This window comes from Perna viridis, chromosome 8 (genome assembly GCF_037379345.1).
Source record: "Perna viridis isolate PV_CMFRI_1.1 ecotype Kerala chromosome 8, ASM3737934v1, whole genome shotgun sequence".
Classification (NCBI taxonomy): Eukaryota; Metazoa; Mollusca; class Bivalvia; order Mytilida; family Mytilidae; genus Perna; species Perna viridis.
The window spans coordinates 2,462,493-2,474,939 of NC_142452.1; the positions used below are offsets into that span (position 1 = coordinate 2,462,493).

The following is a 12,447-nucleotide window of genomic DNA, read 5'->3' on the forward strand; positions in this document are numbered from 1 at the left end:
CACCAAGTAGTAATGTCAAAACTATAACTTGTAATTCTTTTCCATTATAGTTCTACATTTAATGTATTTATAAGTGGTTTATTGATGCACCAATAAACAAAACTATGCGGAGATGCTTTGGTCATAGTGTCTTTCTACATTTCATAATTGATTTATCTTTATCTTTAAGAAAATCGTTTTGTTCCACAATAAAGAGAAATTGAGTAACAATGTACTAGAGGAGTTTTAATTGACGTAACAATTTATCATATACCAACAACATTCTCGAAAGAACACTGTTCATTGACAAGTCATCGTCCTCTTAAAGCAGCTAAAAGAAAACCATCAGATAAATAATAAATTTTCCATAGGTTTTATACTGATATCAGTGCTTTAGTTTTGACTTTAAATATAGTGTTGACATTATTCTGTAAATTCATTTCATAGGTGATTCAACGTAAAAAAAAAACAAATGTTCTAAAACGAGCTTTCAATTTCACAGATGGTTGTAAAGCATCTCTGAACTTTGTAACGATGACTTTAGTCTTACAAGGTAACAAATTGTCACAAAGTTGGCCAATTGGCATAGCTTTTTTTTTTTTTAAAAATCAGGCGTTATTAAAAGTTGCAATATCTATCGGCTAAATAACTATCAACTTTCCTTTCATCTGTGGCAACACCCCTTCAGCACCTGTGTATGGAGTTTTCATATCACAAATCATACGTTATGCCAGAGCTTGCCCTAACTACACAGACTTTTTGTATTGCACTAGACTTCTTACAGTTAGGCTTCTGGAACAGGGTTATGTTGCTACAAGATTGTAATCATCACTACAGAAGCTTAATGGTCGTCATCATAAACTCTTGAGTCAGTATCCATCTGCACAATGAAAATTGATTTGTTCAACGTGTCAAAGTATTTCCTTTCCTCTTTTCTCTACCCTGGACTTGAATTTTATGACTTTTAACTCGGCAGGTGTTTCTAGAATAGCAGAGGACGCTTATCCTACCGGTGCACCTGGTCCATGCTCCCAGTTTATTTTTGTCCTGAGTTGTTCATTTACTTTTATTATTTTGTATGTATGGTTTTTTTCTGATTTTATGCTCCTTGTTGTGTTTGTCTGTTTGGATTACATTCTTTTGATTTCCTCTGGAATCTTGGTTCCCTTGATTATTGTTGCAAGTGTTTTATGTTTTTACGCAAACGAATCTGTATGTGTACTTCAATGTATATTTTGTGTGAAAAAATGTAAAAATTATGATTCCGATTTTTAATGTTTATGGTGATTTTTTATTATCTTGATATAATTTTGTATTATATTGGATAATTGTCCACCATTTGGGCATTCTTTACTATATCATGATAATTTGTTATATTGAATGATATCTCCAAAGTACGAATTGATTTTTATGGGACATCTTTGTGACTCGTGTCGAGATGTTGCATTATTGTTTCTAGACTATTGCCGGATTATACCCATTTACAACCCGAATATGACAAGAACATTGTATCAATGACAGGCCAGGAAATCCTTTCGAGGCACATAATATCACTTCCGGTTGAATGTGGAGTTCATATTGTTGATGCTTTAGTTTTGTCTGGTATGTTTTGTTTTCCTAATGTATCTTCAGTTTTATTTTTAATCTATTTTATTCGATTCGTAATATTTCATATGTATATCGTGTATATTTACTAATTTCACGTTCATTGTAAGTTGCTGTAATGTAAATATTATATATATAAAAAGAAGAGTCTTTCGATCTAATGTTACTAACAGAAGTCTGACATCATCATTTGAAAAGAGTAATTATTGTAGAAGGAGACATTTCCGATCCTTTGCAAGTGTAAACAGAAGAAGCTTATACTTGGTTCATGTTCGTTTTCACATCATATAATAGACAAGATGTACTCAAAGTTATAAACAGGGTACAACACAAACTTTTTAAGAACTAGCATATAACTATTATGATTTTGTTATAACCGTTCATGTTTAAGTGAACAATTACTAATGATAAAATAAAACCTCAATTGAATCTTATTTACAAACTATTGCTGTTATCTATTAAAAGTAATCAAAGGAACCAAGATTCGAGCGGAAGTTAGAAGAATATATGCCAAGGTTAAAGACGACTAGACACTGAAAAAGTCACACACAACAAAGAACATGAAATAACTAAAATAACAGGTACATAGAAACAAAAGTTAAAAGGTATCCCGAAAAACGGGCCTCTGCTTGTCTAGAACACCTGCCGAGTTGCACAAATATTGTCACGTCCGAGTTTGACGAAAGAGGAAAGGAAAACTATAGTTACTGTATGGGATAAACTTCCCACTTGCCCCATACCCCAGTGACCCATCCCCCATTCCCGATTGCCCTATACCCCATTGCCCCATTCCCCATTCGCCATAGGGCCATAACCCCATAGCTCCATCCCCCATTGCCCCATCCCCCCATACCCTATTCCCTATAGCCCCATTCCCCATTGCTCTATCCCTACTTGCATCGACTTATTTCCCGTTGTCCAATGCCTTTTCTCATTCCGAAAAGAGAGAGTAAAGTAAATGTTTTATCAAACACATATCATGCATTAGGATGTAGAAAGTTTTGTGCATTTATATTATTGTTTTAAAACGCTAAAATTGTCAAAATAAGCATCATATGTTTGGCTGGGACTTATTGATTTCAGTTAAATTACTCAAAATGACATATTTCTGCAGATTGTAAGGATGCGAACAGCTTTAATTTCAATAATGGTATCAAATTCTTGTATAAAATATTAAAAATGGCAATATTATTATTTTTTACGAGGTTGCGACGAATGACATATTTCTGCCAATTGAAAGGGAATTAGCATTTTATTTTTTTTAAAATGGTCTTGTTATTATTGCTCAATGTGTTTAATTTGTCAATATTAAAATCATACGAGTGTCTCCGACACAGAATCATTTCAGTATAAATTTTCAAAAATGATTTAAAAAGATTATGTACATGCACGGATAAAAGGTTTGAAGCAACGGCATGGGTATAGGAAGCGTGATACAGGTGTTCGAAAAACAAAACCATAGTGATGGCATTCAAAACAATTATTTAATCACATTATTAAAACATTTTGGAGTGTCTGCATCTTATATTTATTTCTACGACGATAACCTTAGGAATTTCATGTCAAAATTGGTGCAATAAACAGGTAATTTAACACATTTATTTTATGTTTTTTCAATATTCGACAAATAAATAGTACGGTTTTAATATACTACACTTAATGTAACCCTTTGCATGAAATTTATTTTATAAATGATTTCAGAATATTTGTCAAATTGTAAAATTTTCGAGGTCAAATTAATGTTCAAAATGGACCTATAGTAAAATAAGTAATATATTTTAAAAAATAAAATGAAAGAAAAATTATTTATTGTAAATATTGTATTGTAAAGTGCTAAGATTTATATCAAGATATTAAATTTAGATTTGTTGAAACACTTAATTCAAGGTTAAAGTATACATGAATACATTGCTTGCTTACGGACATTATACAGAGTTCCCAAGGACTGGTGTTTGAGATACATTGCTTGGTTACGGACATTATACAGAGTTCCCAAGGACAGGTTTTTGATACATTGCTTGGTTACGGACATTATACAGAGTTCCCAAGGACAGGTGTTTGATACATTGCTTGGTTACGGACATCATACAGAGTTCCCAAGGACAGGTGTTTGATCTAATTGAATTATCAGACACGAAATTGATTAAGAAGGAAGTCAGACTTACAAACAGAAAATACATCATAAATTTCACATGTTTACATGTTAACACTTTTCATACCATATATGTTTATCAGAATAATATCATAGACAATATTATATAAATGCTGTGAGATACTATTGAAATGAATGGTAATGGCTATATCAATAAAGATTGAATTATGGTAAACAAATTGTTTCAGTAAAAATGATACTTAGACATATATTTTATATAATATTCAAAACAATCTTAATAAACATTAATTGAAACCTTACGAAAATGAAGCTCAGTCAGTAATAAATCACTGAAAACAGTGAAAGTTCGTATATATGGAATCATAAAACCTTTGATGTTTGAATTAAATTTAAAATCAAAGACTAAAATTAACATTATAAAAGCTTCATTTTTTATGTTTGTGTTGATATTTTTAGATATATGTGTTACGTTCATGACTTCCTTCATATCTGAAAATCGGATACCTTTATTTCATATCAATACATACGTTCTTCTGTGTACAACATTTTATATCTTCATCAGTTTAATGTTTAACATTATATTATTGCCAGCTTGATACTTTAGTAATTGATTTATATATTCTAATCATAGATGTCTTGTTAATTCGATCTGATGTTCTAGTTCCAAAATTTAAATGGTTGTCCTGTATCTTTTTTCAGTAATGGGAATAAAAGGAACCACCCCTGATCCGTTGCCCACTTCAGATAATATGTATTACCAACTTACAATGTCGTTGAAGTCAAATAATGACAAGGATTTCTTTATCACATAAAATTTATAAACATCAAATTGTTCTTGTTATGTAACAGCATAACTAACGTGGTGTCTGAAGGTATGAATTGTAAAATATTTAAAGTGCTTTGGAGAAAATAAAATATATCAATCTCGAATTTGAGTTAGAGCTAAACTTTAAAGACAACCTACTTAAGTGTCAGTCCCTGTAAGAATCGGGCAGTAGGTGAAACATGGTATGATAAAACCCACCATTTTGATAGTGTAATTTGACTATTTGCATCATCAGACTCATGGCATAAAGACAATATTTTCCATATCAAGTGATTGAGTTATTATTTCATTGACATGCACTAAAAATGAACTTATAGGGCATATAAAGACAAAAACCTCCTTTTTCTAAAATTATATTAAAAACATTCGGAACAAATTCAGTGATGCAGGGATCACGTAATGGTTGATTAAAATAGAGAAAGCATCCTTGAGTAATATTCTCATTATCAAATTAGTGGGGTTTGATATGAATGTTTCTACTTTTTTCCTATTTTGCCTGATTCTTACAAACACTTACACCGAATGATCATAAGCAAAAAGCCATCATTACTGCTCAACTTTGTATATTCAAATGAAGGTGCTTTTATCTATTCGATCAATTTACAATCCTTATGATATTTATAATATAATTTGTTCACATTTGATGATTAATGATCGATATTTATATATACTATTATACAAATAATTAGACAGATGAAAATATCTGATATATAATCTGTAAAACATATGTGATAATATTTACTTTTATGAACGGTGTGAAAGCTAATATATTCTTGATTTAACGGACAGTTGAAATACATTTCGACGCGTACTTGAATAAAAGAAGATAACATTTGAATTTTTATCTTGATAAAATGACGGTTTAAGTCCTCAGATGTCTAAGTACGAAGACAATCTTAATCAACTTTGTCAATTACTTGTCAACATAATTTATGATATTTTTACTCTAACTTAATCTGGAACGTTAACTTTTTGGTATATATTTCCCGTCTCACTGCTCAGGTATAGATGTGTATTACTTCCCAGTCAAGAGATATCAGTTAATCTATTACTATAATTAATCCTTTAAAATAAATAAAAGTATCTATTGAAGGCAACACGGAAGAAGAATGGGTTAAATTGTTATCAAATATCATCAAGGAAATAGAATACAAGTAAAAATGGGTGACTAAAACGAATGTGTATCAGCTTGTGACAATAAAAGATATTTATTCAAAGGAATAATTCAAATACTAGATTTTTTAGGGTTTGTTTGCTGTGTTTTTACCAAGATTTAGAGGCAACTATAGACGTGAAGGTGTTATAGCCTTTCTTTGAAAATATCAGGTCTAATTGTTTTGTTTTGTTTATGAAAAATGCTTAACCTACTGGTAAACCTGTTTTATGCCCATTGTTTTTAGTGGAGTCTTGGTTGCCTATTTACTTGTTGTGGCTATGTCTTTGTTGCGTGCATCTATTTTCTTTGTCCTGTCTTTATATGTTTTTTTTAATCCGCTTCAATATTGGTTTTCTTAATTACTCTTTGACATCGAAGTTTGTTTTAATCGTGTTAAACGCTATTTATTCATATTTCATCTAATATAACCATTTTGCAACCTTTGTCGATTATTCATGCCTTTACGCAGATTAAAATATAATAGCTTCTATGATAACGACCAAGTTACAATAAAAGTTCAAAGAATGACCGATGTTTTTTATATAAGATATCATATCGGTTTTAAGCCAATTATTTGAAAAGGGAATGCTTAAATTCACAGGAAATGTTTAAAAATAATTTTGGTGTTCTTGTCATATTAAAATAATACTAAACTAATTCAGGAAAGAAACGTATCTTTTCATACCATCTCGTAGATGCTGAACAAAATTTTACGTTTATGACGATAAATATATGTAACTTACTGGTTTGCAAAAAAAGGAAGCAATTAACAGTTACAGCATTTTTACTATTTAACATTCTTGTTCAAAGTGTTCTGACAATTGGTTTTATTTCAATAAGTAGGCATGTTTAAGTATCATTTTGCCTTGAAGAACGGTGATCACAAAATTGCCAAACGGATACAATCTGGTCAAAAATAATTAAAAGGAAAGCTGTCTAGGTCTTGCTAATTGAATTTACGCTTTGTTTTGAATGTAATAAAATAACTTACTGCCATTCCAATCCACCAATAATTTTCTGCTTACAAATCTTTCAATATACATACGTTTAACAGCATGAGCAACGGTTAAGAATTGACGTAGTAAACATTCATTCATTGTTTGTCTATTAAGTCAATACATACGATGTAGTTAAAAGTTTGAATTGGATACACTAATAATAAATCTTTTCTCAGGTAGGGTAGAGACACATTAGATCGATTTCAATCCCTTTATTGAAAGCGAGTCCAGTCTGTAAGAGTTAGGTATAAATTTTTCAGGCAGTAAGAGGATAAAATGGTAGGTGTCTAGGTGAACCTGACAAAAAACATATGGTTACCTACCTTGTTTATTGATGTTAAAGATAAAAGAGTTACACTATCTTCTGTCAATGTTCGCCATCTCTATCTTCTAGATCTTCTAGAACAAACAAACATATTGCTAAGCAGTAAAACAACTATCTTATATACGATTTAGAAGAAAAAGTACATTTGATTTATTCAATGACACATCAACATTCAGAGATAAGCATCATCATCAAATAACTTAGAAAAGCTACCCAAAATTCAACCATTCTTTCATCTTTGTACTTGACGGTAAACCAAAAATATAACAGGTTTTTGCTATTTAATACCAAAGGATTAGTAGGAAACTTTGCAAAGATGTCGTGGTTAATTCAGATTATGAAGAGAAGAAAACAAATTTAATATCCTTTATTTGTCATAATGCTGTGCGTTGAAAAAGGTCAATTGTCATCGTATAACTTTTCATGTGTCAAATCCTTTTGATAGTTAATTTCAATTGCCTAGAAAACTTGCTGAAGTGTGTTTCTTGAATTTATTAATAGTAGGCAATTGGCGAATATTCACAACATAGGTTTGCTGACGTTTCTTATATACATAGTTTATTGAGATGAAAAGTATTCAACTCTAAATGTAAAAGAGTAATCATGGGAACCAAGGTTATAGCAGTAATCAAAAGAATGTAATCCAGGGACAAAGACCGGACATGGAAAACAAGCATACACAACAAATAACATAAAGTAACTAAAATCATACATACAAAGTAACAAAAGGAAATGAGAAACTCAGACTCAACTAAAAACTGGGAGCATGGACCAGACGTATCGGTAGGGTAAGCGTCCTGTTTTCGTAGAAACACCCGGTATACGCAAGCGGAAAGAAAAACTATGACACACTGAACAAATCAGTTTTCATGGCGCAGATGGATACACCGTAACGATCCACGAGTTCATGATGACGACCATAAAACTTATGTAATGATGACTTCAATCTTGTAGCAACACAACCCTGTTCCAGAAGCCTATTTGTTATAATTCTAGCGCGATACAAAAAGTCTGCGTAGTTAAGGCAAGCTCTGGCAAAACGTATGAGTTGTGATATGAAAACTCCATACGCACGTGCTGAAGGGATGTTGTAACAGATGAAAAGAAAGTTGACAATTCTGAATGAAAAGTCATCACGTTTGTCGTAAAGTTTGCTCAATAGTTTTCCTTTACCATCAATTTCTTAGTGTATGTCAAAATATGAGGCTGACTTCACAGTGTCTGTAGTATCCTTTATCTCAAATTCTTTGATGTAGACGCAATGTATCAATTCCTTAAAATTAGGATTGTTAAAAAATAATACGTCATCTATATAGAGGAAACTGAGATCACAGGATCTAGCTAAACGGTATTCTTTCTTCCGTATCAGATCAGCTATAATGTAAACTTATTAATGTTAGAAAAAACTATCACGAGCCGTCGTTTAAAGTTATTTTGAAAAGAGAGCTAAGAACTAAAATAATTCTGTTGAAATTCGTAGGCAGAGTTATCAATTTACATAAAAATATGTATATTGAAAACTGATTGCAGTTTAAACAGAACATAACGTGGGGGCGAATGTTTTACTTTCATCTTAAGAAAGTTATAACATATCTGTCAGGTGAGGTGATACCGTGATAACATATAATGGTTCATTCCCAATGCGACGTGATTTTGTACAGCATGCTGATTAAAGTACAAGTTGGAATCTGTAGTTATCGACTAAGTTCAACCACCAGTTCGTTTCTAAACTGCACATTTAGAATGGAATTAGGTCGTCAATATTACTTTATGTTATTCAATTATAACAGGTTGTCATATTTTGACTTTATAATAATTATCACCAGTCAAGTTGTATTATCATTGCACTAAATATTTACGAAAAGCGTTTCATGTGACGTTTGATGTTGTGAAGTTAATTTAGTAAATAAATAATGTAATCATGTTAGTGGACTGTTCATTCGCTTCAAAACATATTAGTATACATATCACGTCCTCATATAAAAATCAGCTACTCCGAGGGATTATGTTGTCCTGTATAAAATATTCAAGCCTTGTATGTGCTTAAGTTCTTCTTTTAAATGCCTATATGCATTGTAGAGAAATAAGAAAAACAGCATAATTTATCTCAAACATAACATGCAAAAAAAGCTAGAAAAGAAAAAAAAGCACTTGCTGAAATGGCAAAAACGTCCCTAAACTAGAAAAAAAGAAAGAAACCGTATCATTTGGATGGTTATTTTCTTTACTCTTTATATATCTGTTCGAAGAATATTATAGAAGAGAATGAAACCCAAATACTCTATGAGATAATAGATAGTGAGTTTCATTTTTATGGGGAAATGTTACGTTTCATATGTTTCATGAATTTAGTTTTCACATTGTCCTGTGACATGAGCACGTTTTATTAATACGTTCTTTTGATTCAGTAATAGTTAGCATTTTTCCAAAACGATGATTGTGATCTACCGAATATGTAATGGATTCCTAAACTTCACAACAACCCTTACAAACAACGCTACAAAGGTCTTCAAAATGTACCACCAAACCTCTTTCAAACCTTTTAACCTCTATACTCACAATTTTAAAATAGGGTCTCCAGTCCTACCACAGCACTTGTTACTCCCGTGGTGGTATTAATTCAATGTGAATCCTGAAAAATTCAAATGATCTCCTGAAAACCCTCAATTCAAGATTATTATAAGAATGTAATAGTATTAAAACCTATACTTTCAACTCTTTATACTTCTATTCCCCCTTACTCAGTAAAAATCACGACTCAAAAACATTATGCACCGTTGTTACTAAATTAATACGGTTCAACTAGATACAAATATGTAGTTCTTTGTATTTGTCCAGTGTGGTGGAAGCATTTTTTAATTAACGGTCGGCATTCCAATAGGAACAAATTGTGCTCCTCTACTTGCTCACCTATTCATTCACTTTTATGAGGCTGACTTTATAGCTTTTCTGATCTAAGGATTCTTTAGCTATAGATCCTTCAATCTCAGTTTTCGCTATATATATATGATTCATTATCAAACTATACGACAAACGCAATGACTTTGCATTCCGTATGGTATACTTTCCTTTCATTTGTGGCAGCATATATTTGGAATCTGCGTATTGAGTTTTAATATCACAACCCATGCGTTATGTCATAGCTTGTAGCAGCCGTGTAGACTTTTTGTATCGCCCTAGACTTCTTACAATAGGCTTCTATAACAGGGTTCTGTTACTCAAAGATGGAAGTCATCACTACAGGTGTTTTATGAATCAACGGTAAAGAAAAACTATTGAACAAACTTAACGACAAACGTGATGACTTTTCATTCAGAATTGTCTACTTTCCTTTCATATATGGCAACATTCCCTCAGCACCTGCGTATGGAGTGTTTATATCACAATTCATACGTTATGTCAGAGCTTGCAGAAACTACGCAGACCTTTTGTATCGCGCTGGAATTCTAAAAATAGGCTTCTGGAACAGGGTTATGTTGCTACAAGATTGAAGTCATCACTACAGAAGTTTTATGGTCGTCACCATGAACTCGTGGACCATCGGCGCCATGAAAACTGATTTGTTCAATATGTCATAGTTTTCCTTTCCGCTTGCATCTACCCCAGACTGGACTTTTTATGAGCAACTCGGCGGGTGTTTCTAGAAAAGCAGAGGACGCTTACCATACCGTGCACCTGGTCCATGCTCCCAGTTTTTATTGGAGTCCGAGTTGCTTATTTGCTTTTGTTTCTATGTTTGTATGGTTTTGGTTGCTTGTGTTCTTTGTTTTGTATGTCTGTTTTCCATGTCTGGTCTTTGTCCCTGGTTTACATTCTTTTGATTACCGCTATAACCTTGGTTCCCTTGATTACACTTTCCTAAAAGTGCGGATGTTTAAAGTTACAAATGCGTTTTTTTCATTATCAATAGTAAACCTTTACTACATGTTAACTTCAAAAGGAAATCTTATTGAAACAGAGATGTGGAGTTCCTTCAAAAATTTCCAACCGAACCTGAAGACAATGAAACAGGAAAATAAACATGAAATAAAAATACATAACACCAATCATACATAATACAAATTTCTATATGCTGTACACGTGTTTCCAGGAGTAACGTCTAGCAGCATTAGAAACCAATATACAGGAAGTATCACCGAGAGGTTCTATCATCTAATTATTTCCAAGTTAAAATTTAAACTTAGTTTATTTTAATGTACACATTTTAAAAATACAGTAAAACAATAAACATTGATTATCATATCTCAAATTCTATAATCTAAAAATCTATGTTGAATAATGATAAACTGCAAAATCATTTTGCTCCTCCTACAATTTCTAGTTCAGCAACAGTTCAGATACAAGTTAAACAAAGCTAATTTACAGTTGTCCTGATGCTAAGATTATGCCATTGATTAAACCAATGAACAAATACTAATTATGGACCAATTTACTTATTGGAAAATTGATATTTTAACTATTTGTCTATTTTATTTTACGAATAACATCAATTTTGTCATTGCCTCTGTCACAATTGTGTCTATTTCAGTAGGATGTGAACTGATATCAAATTGTATCGACTATATTTAGGTAAACATACCACGGTGTCTCTGTCGTGCCTTGATACGTTCAAGAAGCACAAATAATTTGTAAACAAGAAGTACTCAAAACCATAAATATCGAAAACGACAACAAAATCCAGCACTGAAAAGTTCTACCATGTGTAATACACGGAATGAAGCCTCAACAATTTAGTAGTGTTTAGATTTTGTGCTATTGTAAAGTTGAGAAAAACATATGTTTTAATCTGGGTCCAACAGGTATGACTACTGGGTTGTTGGACACCCTCGGGGCCTATGGTACACTAAAAGTGGTATCGACCAAGTAGTTACTAAGTACAAAAATACTTATTATAAAATTACACTATTGTCAGTTCGATTTTTGCACTATTTGAACATTGCACATGTATCCCCACAAATTAGAAGCTCTATAGACAACATTGCACATGTATCCCCACAAACTAAAAGCTCTATAGACAACACTGCACATGTATCCCCACAAACTAAAAGCTCTATAGACAACATTGCATATGTATCCCCACAAACTAAAAGCTGTATAGAGAACATTGCACATGTATCCCCACCAATTAAAAGCTCTATAGACAACATTGCACATGTATCCCCACAAACTAAAAGCTCTATAGACAACATTGCATATGTATCCCTACAAATTAAAAGCTCTATAGACAATATTGCACATGTATCCCCACAAATTAAAAGCTGTATAGACAACATTGCACATGTATCCCCACAAACTAAAAGCTCTATAGACAACATTGCAAAATCTGCCCTTTCGATTAACTTATAATTTGCGTTCCTCATCGGGAATAACATCGTAGAGAATTGAATTTGTTTTAGTACATAATGTTTTATTGAATGAAGTCAATTGAACCAATGAAAAATATTG

General features: G+C 32.1%; 1 protein-coding gene across 1 annotated transcript in view; it reads right to left on the reverse strand.

Annotated features, from left to right (window-relative positions):
- The window catches only part of LOC148608926 (caspase-7-like), a 52,667-nt gene extending 45,973 nt beyond the window's left edge, over positions 1 to 6,694 (reverse strand). The window contains exon 1 of the mRNA XM_088596460.1: positions 6,671 to 6,694. The gene's annotated coding sequence lies outside the window, so the exon portion shown is untranslated. The remainder of the gene's footprint in view (positions 1 to 6,670) is intronic.
- Positions 6,695 to 12,447: the final 5,753 nt, after the last annotated feature.